At 36.7% G+C, this 18,239-nt stretch overlaps 1 protein-coding gene across 14 annotated transcripts in view; it reads right to left on the reverse strand.

Annotated features, from left to right (window-relative positions):
- lrrc7 (leucine rich repeat containing 7) overlaps positions 1-18,239 on the reverse strand; it is a 645,519-nt gene that overhangs the window by 483,237 nt on the left and 144,043 nt on the right. The window contains exon 2 of one of the 14 annotated variants that reach the window (XM_062978164.1): positions 1,204-1,385. The exons of the other annotated variants lie outside the window; for them this stretch is intronic. The gene's annotated coding sequence lies outside the window, so the exon portion shown is untranslated. The remainder of the gene's footprint in view (positions 1-1,203; positions 1,386-18,239) is intronic. 14 annotated transcript variants of the gene reach the window in all.

Genomic DNA, 18,239 nt, shown 5'->3' on the forward strand with positions numbered 1-18,239 from the left:
CAGTTTTTCATGCTTAATGTTTGACTTGTTGAAATCACCATTCTCTGATCATGAGCTTACAATGTGTCCAGTGTCCTCTGTGAATGATCCCTAACCTTATCAAATGTAGTATCTGGGCTGTTTGATCCAGGAAACTGATTCATCCCCTAAATCTCTAAATACCAGAGGAAATATCCATTGAATGAATAAAAAAAAAGATGACAACTTATACTGTGAAAGAAACACAAAGCATGAATAGTTTAGATGAGGCTGCAGTCTTACCTATGAACAATTACATGGAGAAAATATCATTGAACTCTGTGGAGCTTACTTCTAAGTAAATACGATTGCAATCGTGGTATACAGAAGTTAATAATCACTTTTATATTCCCATACAATTACATTCTTTAACTTCTACTCCTTCATGTATCAATAATAAAATTCAAACAAAACTATTTGGTATAAAACATATATGTACCATCTGCAGAAGACGTATAGTGCTATATATGCTTATCAATTCAGAACAGGGAAACTGAACTAATATCTAAGGACAATGATAGACACAAAGAATACTAATACACTCAAATTAAATGAGGATATGATAATAACACAGTAGTGGAATCCAATACTTGATGTAGTTAGCTCCAAAGTAAAGTGCTATTTCATATGGGGACGAAGTCTCATTGAAAAATCAGATTTATGATGGGACGGGGACAGGAGGAGATGATTTCTAAATGATTGGCAGTCATGATGAGGAGTGCATTTCCTCACTGAGCCTGTCTTTTGGCTTTCTTCAAAGACTGTTTATAAACTTTCTTAGTGCGTAATTTTGGTAAGTGACATGTCGGATGCTAAATATCGTGGTTATATTGTGTGTACAATTTAAGATTCTGGATTTGATCTTTTATAAAAGCCTTGAAAATAAACCAAAGCTGTGAGCCTTCAACATAGTTCTATGCCTGCTGAGAGGCCACTAGCCCATGTTTTCATGCTGAGTTTAGCTTCTGCAGCCAGCATGGAAATTGAGGATATATCCTTTTACCAGACCAACGAAACAACTGCTTCCTATCAAGCAAGTCTGCAGAGGAAGAATAAAGAAATCCGTTGTTGTCTGTCAACCTACTTACTTGCCTGCATGGAAATCAATGCATATGTATAGATATTTCTTGTTTCTTATGAGGACCCACCCACTTTAAAGCTTTTAATGTCTTTGAATCAACTTACCTAAATATTATCTTTCTCCAATATAAATTTGTTAGCTCTTTGATATAATATGAGGACACTTTTTCCAATTACTTTTTGAGTTATGGCTGGTGATGCTACACAAGGGGGTCTTCTCACTACTGGAATCCATTATGTGAGGCATGATTATCTCATCCATTGCCAGCATTTCATCATCTGAAAACCTTTTAAAAGAATTTGCAAGATTTTGAATGGTATTCAACCTGCATTTTCTATCAATGGAATATTGTATGTCAGCAAAACAATTTCCCCCTTTCCCTAGAGTCCTTCCCCACTGGCTTAAAATCTGGTCCTGCATGTTGGAAGATTCCCTGAAATATATAGTATGTTGGTATGGTGGGAAGATGGGGAAAAGAGAAAGCTCAATGGCAGCATCCATTATTACCCTTTGATGTCTCTATTTCATATATTTGTTAGTGGTTTTTCCTTTTCTGGTTGACTATTTATTTTGCTTTGAATATATTTGCTTGGTAGATCTTTGGAATCTCCACATGGAGAAGAAAAACAGGTTATATTTATTGAACTAATACTTCTGCTTTCTCATAAATCAGTTCCTATCTAGGTATGTTTTTCAAAGTATTTGTACCAAGTGACTTAATTTGTGATATTTGCTGGCTCCATCGAATTTGTAAGTATTGTATAAAATTGTTCCAGGCCAAGAAAAATGCTGTGGGTACAGAATCAAGGCTACTTTGCAAAACTCAAACGTCTAATAAGAATACAAATCTGAGAAGGAGCTACCAGGGTTTTTTTTGTTCCCAATGCACACATGTTTTGATAAAAGTATGTAACCAACACATTTTCTGCATTTTATAAATATTACTGCTTCCGTCTGTTTAAATCCCTGTATATGACAAGGTGAAGTCTGGGGACACTATAACACTTCAAGGGAGAATGTCATATTTGACCTGTAGTCTAGTTCTGTGTGAATTCTGTATTGAAATATGTCTATAGGGGTCTAAATGAGTATTAAGAGAATATTCTCTGTAATTTTTAGCATATTTAGTAGCTTAATTTTTAAAAGAAGAAAAAGTAACATGGTGTATATAGTAAAACAATAAGGAGTAAATTGCTCAACAAGATGTTTTCAATTGCCAGGAGAGACGCAGATGAGACTCAAAGGCAGGAATCCGATTAGGGCACTACTCTAGTGTAAAACCAGTTACACTTGCTCAGTACTTTAATAAGTGTTGCTTTTAGTGCAACCAGATATTATGCACACTCCCTCACATACAGCTTGGTGATATAGTGGGATTCAGTGTAATTACACTGGTGTACATTTAGACTGTGCAGAAAATGCACAGGCTGAGGTCCCATCTACACTGTTGTATAATGCAGTTTGAAACTGCATGATATGGCAGTGCAAACGTGGCCTGAGATAAAACCCTGGTAAAATTAGTATCGCAAGCTACATTTATCAGAGTCCATCTGCATAGTATTAGACATTTGTTTTTGTTAATTCATGGAAACAATTTGCAAATACCACAGAATAAGGAATATCCCTAGTGTTGTGTTGTTTAAAAGTTGCTTTTTTGGCTATTATTTGGAAACATTATTTTATAAATGTTGCCTAATAGACGATTTTAGTTAGATCAGTTAAATTATCAGACTAATTTCATTTTGAAAAACTTTTTCCTTTTCTTATAGAAAATTACTTATTTTATGAACTCAGAAATAATGTCTACTATTTACATCACTAAATCAAAGCAATGTATCTTGTATGATGGCCAGTTCATACAATTTTGTCTACCTATGGAGTAAGTTTTGTAGACAGATCTTCAGTTAAAGCAATTCTTTAGTGGCAGCCAACCCAAATCAATTCTTTCTTTTTTTAAACAAATTTTTATTTTTTAAAACACAAAAAATACATACTGTAGACATACAAAACATTTACAATTCCCACCACCAACACGAGGATTGTTTTCTTTTTACATATTGTTTCTTTGTGAGACAATCTTTATATCTTTATCTTTATCCATTTTCATCCCATATACTATATAACATTTGTATCTTATTTCTTATGGCTTGATCTTCAGATTGATTCATGATATAGTTCTTTACCCTTGTCCATCTTTCTTCCATTTCTCTTGTTCTATTTTCATTAGTTTTTACAACATTTAGTTTCACATTCATAATTTCAAATTCCATTTGCTCCACCATATATTGGTACCATTTACTTACTGTCCATTTTTATTTATCTTTCCACCCTAATACTATTACTGCTTGTGCACATTCAGTTATTGCTTCTTTTATTTCCCTTTTATTTCCCGTTTCCACTCATTTCCTAGTATTTGATTTGACTCATTTTGTATAGTCTGCCAAAAATATTGTACATATTCACATTCCCACATCATGTGCATAAACCGCCCTTTCTGATGACATCCATGCCAGCACTGACTACTCCTTTTTTTATAGTCGTATGCTAGTTGGCAGGGTGTACGATACCATTTGTGCAATATTTTCCTCCTCGTTTCTCGTACTCTGGTATTCCTTTTCATCCCTATTGTCTCTACCACATTTCTCATCTCTTGTTCTGTGATATGCAACTCCGTTTCCCACATACTTTTCAGATCCCGTATTATACATCCATCAGCCTCTATCAGCATTGTATATATTTTGCTGGCCTGTGCCTTCTTTCCTTCCCCCTTTTCTCTTATTATCTTTTCAAAGGCGTTATCTTCTCCCTTAACCATATTAATATTTTCTTTTGTTTTGCAATATGCACAGATTGCTCTTATCTGTAACCAATTTTCTTGTCCAAGCCATTGTTTAATTTTATTTTCTCATACCGTTCCCTCTCTGTCATATAGTTGTTCTACTCTCTCTATTCCTTTTTCCTTCAATATTTGAATATTTCTATTCATATTTGATTCCTTATCCTTATTAATTATCCATACTGTTGACATTTTAGATTTTAAGCTACTTATTCTTCCTTGCCATTTTTTCCACACTTGCATTGTTCCTTTCATTGGTCCTATTAATTTATCTATATTTCTCTTATCCCATTTTCTAAAGATTATTTCTTCACAAGTAACTCCGTTCATTTCATTTTCAAATCTCACCCATTTTTTATTTGTCACTTGTAATTCTATCGCTCTTTCAATTTGGAAGGCATCACTATATGGCTCTAGGCATGGACAGCCCCATCTCCCTTTCATTTCTTTTGCAATTATCAATTTTTTCCTTACTATTGGTCTTTCCCCCCCTTCAGCCCAATAATTTAGTTTCCTATCCCATTCCTTTAATTTTGCCATGGGAGGAATTCCTGGGAGAGCCTGAAATAAATACATCATTTTTGGAATTATCAATATTTTCAATGCCCTTATCCTAGACATCTGTCTCAAATTTTTATTCTTCCACATACTCATTTGTTTTAACATTCTCTTCCATGCCATTCTATAATTTCCATCTATTATTTTATCAAGTATCTTATATATCCAAATTCCCAAATACTTCATCTTTTTAATACCCAATTTTAATCCTGATTCCTTCCTTATCTCTAATTGTTCCTTTGGGGCGTATTGATAAATAATATTTCTGATTTCTCCATATTAACTGATAGCCCTGATTCTTTTTTAAACTCCCTCAATATTATTTTCATTGATTTAATCATTTCCCTTGGTCTCTGTGTTAAAATTATTGCATCGTCCGCATACAGGTTCAATCTCAACTCCTCTTTCCTCCCAATCTTATACCCTTCCCATGTTTCATCCATCCTTATTTTATATGCTAGGGGTTCTATTACCAGAGCAAATAACATTGGAGATAACTGACAACCTTGTTTGGTCCCATTCTCAATTTGAATGTTTTCCGTTCTTTGTCCATTCACTCTAATACAAGCCATATTCTCCCTATATACATTTTTAATCATTTCACAAAAATGATTCCCCAAATTTAGTTCTTTACATAATCTATACAGATATTCATAGTTTACTTTGTCAAAAACTTTATACACATCTAACTTTAGAATTGACAATTTTCTTTGTTTTTGTCGCATGGCAAATCGCATTAACATTTCTTATTGGTTCACTGATACTCCGCCCTTTAACAAACCCATATTGGTCTTCTCCTATAATCTTTGGTAGAATAACTTCCAATCTATTGGCTATAATTTTCATGAATATCTTATAATCTTGGTTTGCTAAACTGATCGGACAATATGATTCTGGGAGCTCCGGTTGTCTATCTGGCTTCAGAACTGGAATAATTTCAGAAAGTTGCCATGTTTCCAGGACAATACCTCTCATATATACCTCATTAAACATTTCAGCCATATATGGTACCAGCCCGTGCATAAAGGTCTTATAAATTTCTGCTGTATATCAATCTATACCAGGTGCCTTATATTGTTTCAGTCCTTTAATTACCTGAATTACTTCTTCCTGTGTTATTTCTTCATTTAGCATGTTTTCACCCTCCTCATTTACTTTATTCCCAATTTTTATTTCTTCATTATTCACCTGTTCTTTTTGGTACAACTCCCTGTAAAAATCTCTCATTATTTCTTCTAGTTCCTTTCTCCCATCTTTCACCAATCCATTTTTATCTTTTCCTTTCTCCTCTTTAAATCCCAAATCAATTCATCACATTAAAGCCTTCTTAAATTATGGGATGCTATGATGTATTGAAAACACATTCACATTAATGGATATTACTTTTTATTGACAATTATTGAACCATCAGTAGTATAGCCTAAATTAATGTTTCTTTCACTCACTAAGAAATTAAGTAAATCTACCAGTAAATTAGGAAGTAAGCCTTTGAAGAGTTACTCACAGACTTAAGCATTTTAAATAGCAACCTATTTTAATCAAATATAAGCCTGAATTGAATCTTGAGTTAGATCCTTGCCTTTGTTTCTAGCTCAAGATAACAGAGACACCAAAACAGTTGCAGAACAAAACATATAGAACAACAGCATGGATTTTTGTTGTTGCCTTCCTAATTCTCAAGTATGAAGGCACTGTCAATTATACATATGAGAAAAGTTAAACCTCCAGGCCAATATGAATATCCCATGAGTGATATAAAGCTTTTCCTAATACACTGAAAATCTGTCTTACATACATAATTTTGTATTGCTCTAGTCAGTAAACTTATAAAACCCTTCGGCCGACTGATTTGGGAATACTTATACTACACAATGCAGTGCTTCAATATTCCCTCGGAATTATTTTAAATCAAGGATCTTTATTTAAAAAAATACCTTGCTCTGGAATCAACAGCTAGATTAACCAGAAATTGTCTTTCATCCAAAAGCAACCCTCCTTCAATCCAAGATAAACATGACACATGCCAAGTAATTTACCCATGTATTACATACTTATATTTAAAATGCCATATAATTTGAGATGGTAAGCAAAAAGATGCTATTTAATATGGGACTATGAGTATAAACTCTTATGAGCTATTTCACATGGGAATATGAGCATAAACTCTTGTTACCTTCTGATGGATGATAATCTGGTGTTATTGCCTTCAGGGTCTCAACATTCTGTGCCTTACCTGATGGGCCCTATCAATGACTATAGAGCAGACATGGGCAAAATTCAGCCCTCCAGATATTTTGGACTTGAGCTCCAACAATCCCTAACAGCCGGTAAGATGGCTGGGATTTCTGGGGCTTGAAATCAAAAATACCTGGAGGGCTGAGGTTTGCCCATGTCTGCTATAGAACAATGGTTCCCAACCACTGGTCCTCCAGTTGTTTGGGACTTCAACTTCTAGGAGCCACAGCCAGCTTGGCCAACTGTCAAGAATTCTCTGAGCTGAAGTCCAAAAAACCTAGAGGAAAAGAGGTTGGAGACCACTGCTCTAAGAGAACACTAACTAATGATGCATTTTCCCAACACATTCGCTTCTGGGCTTTCAGTTCATTGTTGTTGCTGTTGCTTCTCATGGTGACACGATTAAAGAGATCTCCAACACACCCAGTCCTCCTAAGGTGGCTTCCGTGTTTGGGCCTCTTTTGTTCAATTCTTATTTTCCCCTTCTGATTATTACCTTAGAAATAATTATTGTATTTTCTTATGAGTCATATATTCTCGTCGTGTGTCAAGATTAAAACAATCTTAGTTTAATCATTTTCGATTCTAGAGAAAGTTCAGGCTACAGAACTCTTTTCCAAATCCACATTTCAAAGAAATCAATACTCCCTCGATCATCTTTCTTCAGCTTTCATTACCATTCACAAAAATGGGAAATATTATGCCATTGACAATTCTGACCTTGATAAATCTTTCTGCTTGTGTATCTTATCCAGTTCCTTCATAGCCACTCTTCAAAGTTCTGGTCTCCTTCTAATTAGTGACTCGGCAAAAGTATGGCAAATCCTTAACTGTTTAAATGTCTTCATAGTTTACATCAAAGTTATATAAATCATCTGTGGTCATTATTTTATTTTCTTAAGTTTTCAGTTGTAACCGTGCCTTTGCTTTGTTTAAGGAGCTTCACTGGCTGCCATTTACTTTCCGGGCCCAATTCAAGGTGCAGGTTATCACCTACAAAGCCCTAAACGGTTTGGGACCCACCTACCTTAGAGACCGCATCTCCCCCTACAAACCCGCACGTTCTCTTCGCTCGTCGGGGGAGGCCCTTCTCTCGCTCCCACCACCTTCGCAGTTGCAGTTGGTGGGGACGAGAGAGAGGGTCTTCTCTGTCGTGGCCCCCCGGCTTTGGAACTCGCTCCCTAGAGAGATCAGGCAGGCCCCCACCCTACTCTCCTTCCGTAGGAGCTTAAAAACCTGGCTCTTTCAAAAGGCCTTTGATACTTAATTTGGTGTCGGACTGATCGATCTGCCCATTCTATAATAGCCCCATTCTCGAGGTGTTGCCAATGCTATATTGCACTTTGTCCATTTCAACTGTGAAATTACCTTCCCCATTTCGGCCCATCTCGGCACATGTTGCACGCTGCCTGTTCTATGAATTAGTCTTCAGTGTTAATATTGTATGTTTTATGTTGATTTTAATGATTGTTTTTACTGTAATTGATGTTTTTATTGGATAACTGTTTTATTGCTGTGTTTTGATATTTGATTGTTTTATCGGGCAAGGCCCCATGTAAGCCGCCTCGAGTCCCTTCGGGGAGATGGGGCGGGGTATAAAAATAAAATTATTATTATTATTATTATTATTATTATTATTATTATTATTATTATTTGCACTTTCAGTTCATCGTCTTTTAACTTCCATTTCACAGTGCTACTTTATAAACACATTTTCAAGTTTTCTATATACATTATTTCAGTTCAAATTAGAAGATTACTTAAATAGCAAAATCACTAATAAACAATAACAATAACAAGAATGAAGTTGCTGAAGTTGCAGAGCAATAGGTTCAAATGCCTAAAATGTAAATGCATCTGAAAAACAATTTTGTTTTATGCAAAGAAGATGTCTGAAGAGAATGACTACGTTTGTTTATTTGCAGCTAAAAGCCACATGGGGTCGATTCAGCTTAACCCAAGGAAAAGTTGCCTGGGTTACAGAGTGGGATGGGCAGGGGTAGAAGTGGGCTGTCTCCTGCAGGCTCCTTAGTAACATAGCACTCTGGCAGACAGGGCATTTAAAGACTAGGTAGGCAAATGTCACAGCTGGGGACAGCCACGATACAGGGTGAAAGGGGATCCCTTAGGGTCCGTGTTTGACACTGCTGCGCAGTTGGGATTCCCTGCTGTCTCCAAGGTGCCTCAGGGATTCCCAATCAGACTGCCATGTAGGACTAATCTGGCATTTGGAATACTGGATTGGACCTGAATGTTTAGTCAATGTAAAGCTGCCTCATGTCAGTCTCCTCTCTGGAGACTATCTAGCCAAGATTAAGCACAAGCTATTTGAGATTTATCACCTAAGATTTAATTTAATTGAATGATCTTGGATGAATTGACATGTCAGATGGAGTGAGTTGTATGACAGCCTCACTGTACAAACGTTCTTGATGGCTTTGGTAGAATCAACATATTTACATAGCAATTCACCTGGTGCAGAGGACAGAGTTGTGCAAGAAATAAATGGCTATGATTGGTAGATAGTAAGGAGTCCATATTCCTAGTGATTAATACTATAACCCACACATTTTACTACACAAATTACACTAACAGGTTTGATCTCATAAAAAGTATGATTATTATATACAAGTATTATTTTAACTAAATTCCAAAAATCTCAATTCAGATTTATTAGAACTTGCTTAATAACTCAATATCAAATTACATTGTTCTGATATCACCTCAGAAAAAGGATGTTCATCACTAAAACATGTCAAAAATACTACCTTTGTTTAAAGCAATTCTGACTAGCACAGCTTTAATATTGTAACTTCAATCTTTATATATCTTAATAACAGTCACCATAACATGAGCAAAAATAAGGGCAAAAGAGGAGGACCCTTCCATGTATCTCTGTATATTAAGAAATGGAATAACTACAATTTACTGGGACCTTTGCTGATGGAGTCACTGTGCATTAAAGAAATACATTCTTTAAATTATCCATTCACATTACATTTTAATGAACAGGGTAGAGATAAATCTATTCATTTTCATCAAATGCTTTCTCCACATCCGAAAATATAATTATGATGGTGACAAGGGTTTTTAAATCACCCTAGTCTCTAGAATTTGCATTTTTTTTCGCTCAGAAATATTTCTTTGGAGATTATTTTCACAAGGATCTCCTTGGAAACCAGTTACCATATTTCTTTTCAAATTTCTGGTTCTACTGAAATTTATTTAATTTCCACCAGTGTATGGTTATATGATCTCAACAGTCCCCGAGTTACAAACATCCAGCTTACAAATGACTCATAGTTAAGAACAGAGGTGAGACAACAGGAAGTGAGGGAAATCTACCCCTATGAAGGCGTATGAAATTCACTTCTGAAACAGTTATCATCGGGAAAAGATGTCTCCATTGCCACTCTCTCACCAATCCTTGTTTCCACAACAAGCCACATTTTTCAAAATCTATTTATCACTGGGACAGAAAGTGAGGCGAATTCTTCTGAACAGGGGCACAGATAGTAAAACAAACCCCACAGGGGGGTTAACCTATCCTTTCCAAAGCCTACACACACACACACCCTATGCTATCCCTATACTATTTATTTATTTATTACATTTATTACATCACTTCTACCCCACCCTTCTCACCTATCAGAGGACTCAGGGCGGCTTACAATATAAACACACACACACACACACACACACACACACACATATATATAATCCATCAAGATTAAAAATTACAATAAAATTAAGAATATACATTAAATATACATAATTATACATTTAAATATACATTTAAGGCGCTTCCCATATCCAGGTGGGGTCTGTCAGTACCTATCTTGCTTGTAACTTGGGGACTTACTGTATATGATTATACTTAGGCTTCAATTGATTTACCTGGAACACCCTTAAATCCAACAGATACCATTTCTCAACATACATATTTTCTGGAACATCCTAAACTGATGACCTTTAATTCTTATTAAATAAAGATAAGATAATTGTACAATACCATTGAAGATTGATCTTTCTTCAGAATACTGAAAACTCATCCACTACACTAAATATTTTAATCCTCAAGAGTTATGTTCTTGCAAAATTAATGCGGAATTAAACATATAAGGAATTATTTTACAACACTGACACATGACATTGTAAGCAATGTCAATTTCTCCCACCTTTTTGTATGTTTGTATTTGCAGGAAAAATGTATGATTTTTAATTATTTTCTTTTTTGCAATAGCTTTATTGTCATTGTGCTATTGCACAACAAAATTAAATACCTTCCCTCCCCACACACACAACACAAAATAATACACCCATCTCTACACACCCCAACCACCACCACACAGCCCCAAATACAACATCAGTGCAAAGCTATAGAGTTCAACTTAGCCACAGCTCTAGGATAAAAGGTATCTCTCAGTCTGTTTGTCCTTGTTTTGTTCACCCTGTACCATCTGCTAGATGGCAATAATTGAAAAAAAGAATATCCTGTGTGAGATGGATCCCCAAGAATCGTCTGAGCTTTTTTAAGGCTGCGGAACCTATAAAGTTCTTCCAAAGAAGGGAGAGGACAACTAATGATTGTGCAGTAGTTATGACACTTTGGAGCGCCTTCCTATCTGCCACTGTGCAGTTACCAAACCATGCGCAGGACACCATCTATAGCACAGCAGTAGAAAGTCACCAGCAGTTTTTCACCCAGTTGTTGGTTCCTTAGAAGTCTCAGGTAGTACAATCTCTGCTGGGTCCTCTTAAGCAAGGCTGCCATATGGGTGCCCCAGATCTGATCCTCCTTAAATGACACCCAGGAACTTAAAACTGGCCACCTGCTCCACTTGGTCTCAATTTATAACCAAGGGTTGAATTTCTGGTCTGTTCTTTCTATAGTCCGCTATGAGTTCTTTGGTCTTAATGCTGTTAAGAACTATATTATTGTCCCTGCACCATGGAAGCAGCCAGTCCACCACATCCCGTTAGGCAGACTCATCCCATTCAGAGATAAGCTATGGTTCTATCACCTCCAAATTTAGTAATGATATTGCTATGGTGGGTGGGGGCGCAATCATATGTATAAAGGCTATAAAGCAGAGAACTCAACACACAGCCCTGTGGCATCCCAATTTTGAGAGTGAGAGTTGATGAAATATGATTACCTAATCTAACCCTCTGAGAATGTCCAGACAAAAAGTCCATAATCCAGGAACAGATTGAAAATCCAATAGGTCTCAAGGTGACAAATTTGGATTTTCTACATTTTAGAAAGTGTGGATGATGTTTGTTTTGTTTTCTGGAACCTCTGAACCTGGAAACTGCATCACTCTGATGAAAGAATTTGGGAGTGTAGCGAAAATATTCTTTCTGTCACCGACAAGACAAAAGGTCCTTCTCAGTAATGGTATTTCTAGTAATTGAATCTGATTCACTTCAGCAGTGTTGCAAGCTGCTTGAGGAAAAACTAATATGAGGAAAAGACTCGTCCTTAAACAACTTCAGAAAGTGGTGGGTGATCTAAATTTTGCTTGTTAGGTAGTGCAACATTGGAGAGCTTTCCTCTATGTTTTGTGCAAGGCCATGTAGGGATTTAAGAGATCACAGCACAGGCTCAGGGACAGCAGGAAAAAAAAAAGAAATACATTTTTGGTCTCCTTGGAATGGGTGAACAAGTGCCAGATGCAACTCATGGGACCATCTCAGCTGTAATTTTAGACAAAAGGGAACAGAAGTAGTGTTGCTTTCCCAGTTTGAGACAATGTAATTTTTCTTCCCTTCACTGTTGAGATGGACAGTTTCTTGCTTCCTTCTCCCTGTTTCTCTTGTCTCTGAATGGAAGCAGCAGTCCCTGCTTGGGACTTCACAGTAGCAAAGTGGGGAGAGAGATGCAGAGCTACATATGCAGGGAATTCATTACACTACACAAGAACGATGCAGGAAATATATAAAAGACTAGACAGAAACCAAAATAAAATATTTGTTATTCATTTTTTTAATTATGTAGACAAAATACAGTTTTCTGTAAATGACTTTTTCCTCTTTCTCTTCTCCATCTCAAGTTTTTTTCATGAAATGAAAGGCTTTGCAATTAAATCCTCTCCCTCTCTCAACATACACATATATACACACATTGTATCTCAGTATGGATTTAATTCATGTCAGGTCCCAGTGCTGAAGCAATATAATTTTAGTATCAAATTTAGTTACTAACACAGGAACTCTGGAACACAGCCCAGAGCACCTGGTCACACATCCAAGTATAATCAGATTTGACCTTACTTAGCTTCCAAGATCAGATGATATTTGATACCTTGTATTTAGGTTTGTGTACAAAACAAGACAAAATAAATTATTCAAGATTTTGTGAACTGCTCTACTACTGAGCTGTAGATTAAAATATTTTAGTGATCATATTGCCAACATTGTACAAAATATATGACGTTGTATCAGGGGGGCTGTATATATCAATAATTTAAGGTTTTCTCTAGATGATTTCAATAATCTAGCAGAAGAATTCCTTTTCTTTTTATATAGAGTACTTGATTAATGGAGTCCTCGTGGTGCAGTGGGTTAAACGACTGAGCTGCTGAACCTGCTGACCAAAAGGTTGCCAGTTCGAATCCGAGGAGCAGGGTGAGCTTCCGCTGTTAGCCCCAGTTTCTGCCAACCCAGCAGTTTGAAAACATGCAAATGTGAGTAGATCAATAGGTATCGCTCTGCTGGGAAGGTAATGGTGCTCCATGCAGTCATACCGTCCACATGACCTTGGAGGTATCTACAGGCAACGCTGGCTCTTCAGCTTAGAAATGGAGATCAGCACCAACCCCAGAGTAGGAAACGGCCATAATTAATGTCAGGAAAAAACCTTTGCCTTTTACTATTTGATTAATAGATTGGCAGTGTATCACTGACATTGTGCCAGATCTAATTTTCTGGAAAATACATTCCTAACATTTTTTAAAAAAAGGCAGAATCTAGGTCATTGCTCTGGACAAAAGTATTTGCAGCTATAAAAAAGCATTACCAACATAACTCATAATTTTGCTCCCCTGCTTTGTAACAGATCAATCTTGGATGCAAATCAGTTAAACTATAACTGTCATACCAAACCACTAGAGACTTCATCAAATGGCCGGCAGCCGACAGCGGTAACGCTCTTCTTAATGGCAAGGCATGGAGGAGGTCATCTTACCTTGCTTCATCTTGAATTGCTTTGCCGGCCAGCTGGCGAAGCAACCCAAGACAAAGTGAGGTGAGACGACAATTTCCACGCCTTGTCATTAAGACGAGTGCCACCGGCCATGTGATGAGTGATTCTAATTGGTTACTTGTTAATTCAATTTGGTCTTAAAATTATCAACTTTTTTCATTTTTGTTACATTTCATATTTCTGTGACATGACTGGAATTACAACATGGTAAACTATTTCTAATAAATAACAGTTTGTTTGTTATTGTATTCAATTTCTATCCTATCCTTCTTCCACTATGAGAGAAATCCTCTTACAACATAAATTAACACAAAATAGCTGAAACAATATGTGGTACAGAAGTTCTAAAGTTATTAAACACTCAATCCAATTAAAAAGAAAGATAATCCTCATCATAACCTAATATTAATGGAAAATTCACATTTACTGGCTTTGTGGGAAATGCCATGACAAAATACAGATATTATCAAAACAGATAACTTTTATTACTAACAATAATAAATATAATATAAATATACATCTTATGTATTCTTTATTATTAAATAATATTCATATTTGTATTACGAAAGTCAACATGGTTTAGAGCACTGGACGCACTCTGGAGAATCCTTGCCCAGCAATGAAAACTCACTGGATGATCTTGGGCAAGTTATGCTCACTCATCCTCTGAGAAAGACAAGAAATATTGCTTTTTAACAAATCTTGCCAAGAAAAAACCTATGGTAGTGTCCAACAACAATATTTCTATTTCTGGATATTAGATTTTTAACTACAAAAGAATCAAGACCTTCTGTTTTGCTACAGAATCACCACCTACAGCCAGTGGACCATAGTACTGTGCAGTTAAAGTGCTTGTATAGCTGGCATTAGAAGCTGCAAGGCCAAAACAAGTGATTTTATGCAAAGTCTAAAATATTCTTCTTCACTTTACAAATAAGTAAAGTGCAAGATTATGATTATTTTATACCAATTAACATAGTCTTTTGCTATTCTTCGGTAATTGTTATTTTCAACTGCATTTTCCAACTATAAAATTTCAGATGATAAGGAGGAATAGCAGGGATAATGTGATATATAATAAATTTCTATCTCCATGAGTTGTATGACAAATTAAATGATGCTTTAATGGCAGGAAGCAGCTATTAAATGCCAATCAAGACAATTAATTACAACATTCACATTGTCCTCCAACAGACATGAGTTCTTTCTCTCACCTTGGACCTTCCACAGATATATAAACTAGTGTTGTGTGCAGTATTTGTTTCATCTGTTTCATTTGTGAATTTGTTTCATACCGTCCATTCGGATGCACAAAGCGAATGACGCCATTTTCGGACAAAACAAAAGACGACACGAAAGAGAAAGCTGCACAAACACCATGCTTTGCTTTTGTTTTCGAGTCATGTGGCATCCACTCCTGCAAACCTCTTCCTCATGTGTCAGAGGAGGAGGTGGGAGGAGGTGATCCTTGGCCAATCGGAGGCCAAGGAAACAGTGACGTGGACTGGACAGGGAGGGTATATGGGGGGGGGGGGGACTGCCCCTAAAGCAGCCATTGCGGTTGCGTCCTTTGCTGCTGGGTGCTGGTGGGCTAGCTGGTGGGCTTGCTCTCTCTCTCTGTTTGGCTTGGCTTAATGGTTGCCTTGCCTTGATGGTGAGGGCACTGGGCACTGGGAAAAGATTTAGATTTTATTTTTTGCCGGGCTGTTTGACATATTTTTAAATGTTTTTCTTTGAAGGGAAGGGGATGGGATTTTTGAAGTGGTAGGGGTGGAATTGGCTGGGAAGCATGTGTGGGGCTTTTCTTCTTTATTCTTTGTGTAAAATCCCTTTCTTCTTCTCCCTTATTGGTTTTTTTTAAAGAATTATTTTTCAAAGGAAAAATTGTTGGGCTTCCCTTCTCTGTTTAGAAATCAATCCTCTCTTTCTCTTTAACTGGCCCTTGGAAAAACTACTCTTTTATTTCTCTCTATCTCTCTGTATTGCCTGTCGCTTGGTCCTCCCTCTTCTTTGGACTATATAGAGAACAAATACAATAGGATAGTATTATTTTTTATAGATTACACATATTTTTGAAAGCAAAGACATTTTTGGGCTCCTGTCTCTATTCAAACCTTCAGTCTCTGTCTAAAACTGCCCCTTAGGAGAACTATAATTATTTTTGACCAATGGTCCGAATTTTTTTGTTTTTTTCGGACACAAGATGAATCTTATTCGGATAGGCGGCCCATTTTCGGAAGCGGAGACGAAAACGAAAACGAGCTGAAACAAATGAAACAAAACAAAACGGATTGCAATTCCATACAAATGCACACCACTAATATAAACCTCCCTTGCTTAGTTTTCCAATATACCTCACAAACCCTGAGGATGCCTGCCATAGATGTGGGTGAAACTTCAGGAGAGAACGCTTCTGGAACATGGCAATACAGCCTGGCAAACTTACAACAACCCAGTGATTCTGGCCATGAAAGCCTTCGACAACAGTTTCAGTTGAGTTGGTCACCACTGAAAGTGTGATGTCTCGTCTTTCACTTCCACATGCTTCCTCTTCCTACTCAAATGTCAAATTTCCCTTCCAAACTTTACCTAATGAATAGAGAGGGTTCAAGGGCAGATTTCTATGTAGCACAAAGTATTGTTGACACAAATATAGGAATCCCTCATGCATAGGCCTATTACCCTGCTTCATGTGCTTTACACCTAAATAAGGTTAATGGAGGAGAGAGCAAATCATTTTTACTGTCCTCTACATATAGGCATGAATTTTCTGGGGGAAAAAGACTCAATTCCCCCAATATGTGTGGGCGCTGTAGATGTAATCAGGAATGCTGTTGTTATTGTATGCCTTCAAATTATTTCCAACTTATGGTGATCCAAAGGTGAACCTATCAAGGGTTGACAGTGTGTGACTTGCCCAAAGTCACCCAATTGCTGAGTGGGTAATCAAACCATAGTCTCCAGAGTCAACTATTATACAATGCCAGCTTCTTGATGAATAGTATTTCCACTCCTCATATATTTATTTACCTTATTTCAAATGTCATAACAGATCTATGCAGGAGACCTTCTCATTTATGAACAGACTGCATATGATTGGTCAGGGCCATTTTCCCCTAATGCACTTGGAGGTTTGTGGAAAAGGTTTTTGAAGACTTGTAGCAACCCACAGAGAACCATAGGAACATGACACATAATACAAGTTTAGTTGAAATGTTTAGTTCAGAGCATCAAAAGGATAAACGTGACCTAAAACATTTAGTTTTAAAGCAGAAGTTTCATTCATATTTGAAGCTTTAATCTGTGACTATTCAGGATAGAAGTTTATCATATAAAACTTAGAAGGCAGATTACAGTATTTCCCACAGGGAGTTATCTAAGATAATAGGGTAACAGGAAAATGAAAGCCCGTATTGTCATAATACTAAAAGCAGAATCTGAAGATTTTGTATTTCAAGCCACTGAGACAGATTTTATCAATTCTATTAACTGGAATATGTTTTGAAGAGAAAGATGTGTTTGCTAGATAGTTTCTCAGCATGAGATTATTCTGAGAATAGAAATGGGTGAAAAGTAAAACACGAATCAGGGTATGTTCCATTTTGAATGTTTTTTGACACAAGAAGCTGCTCACAGTTTTCCTACCTCAACATTCCTATATAGGCAATGTAGGTCAAGCATATCTCTGCTCCTCCAAGCACAGTTTATCTATCAGTTGATGGAACATATTTCCATGCCAATTTAGTGGTTAGAGAAGGGTGTGGTGTCCAAACAGTGTTTGGCTGCATTTCTATAGCAAGAAGATGTTGTTCTTGTGGACATCAGGTTTCATGGTATTCAAATCACACAAGTATCACTATTTATACTTACAAGTAAAAGTACATTATGAACAATCAGCTATGCTTTCAAGCCCAAGCTACTTAAGATCACTAACTCATTCTGCCTAATGGTAGGACCAGTCCTAAACATCTATAACTTCCCTAGAATTATAAATTAAGCATCGAAGAAGGCTGCATTCATAATTATGGCTGAAACTTATGAAATATTCACTATCATTTAAAGAAATAACATTGGAAATTATGAACCAACAAGGTCATAATTATAGGTTTAGTGTTGTGACTGCGCCTTCAGGGATTATGGTTGATGGGGATGGAATTCGAAGAGGAAGAAAAAACCCTCGTGATGAGGGTTCACTGGAGGAGTTGCGCAGGAAGCGACTTAGAGAGCTATATGGGGGATCTTCTGAGGAAGATTCAGATGGGGAGATGGATGCTGAGGAACAGGTGGTGGCTGGGGAAGCGGGC

This window comes from Anolis carolinensis, chromosome 4 (genome assembly GCF_035594765.1).
Source record: "Anolis carolinensis isolate JA03-04 chromosome 4, rAnoCar3.1.pri, whole genome shotgun sequence".
Lineage (NCBI taxonomy): Eukaryota > Metazoa > Chordata > Lepidosauria > Squamata > Dactyloidae > Anolis > Anolis carolinensis.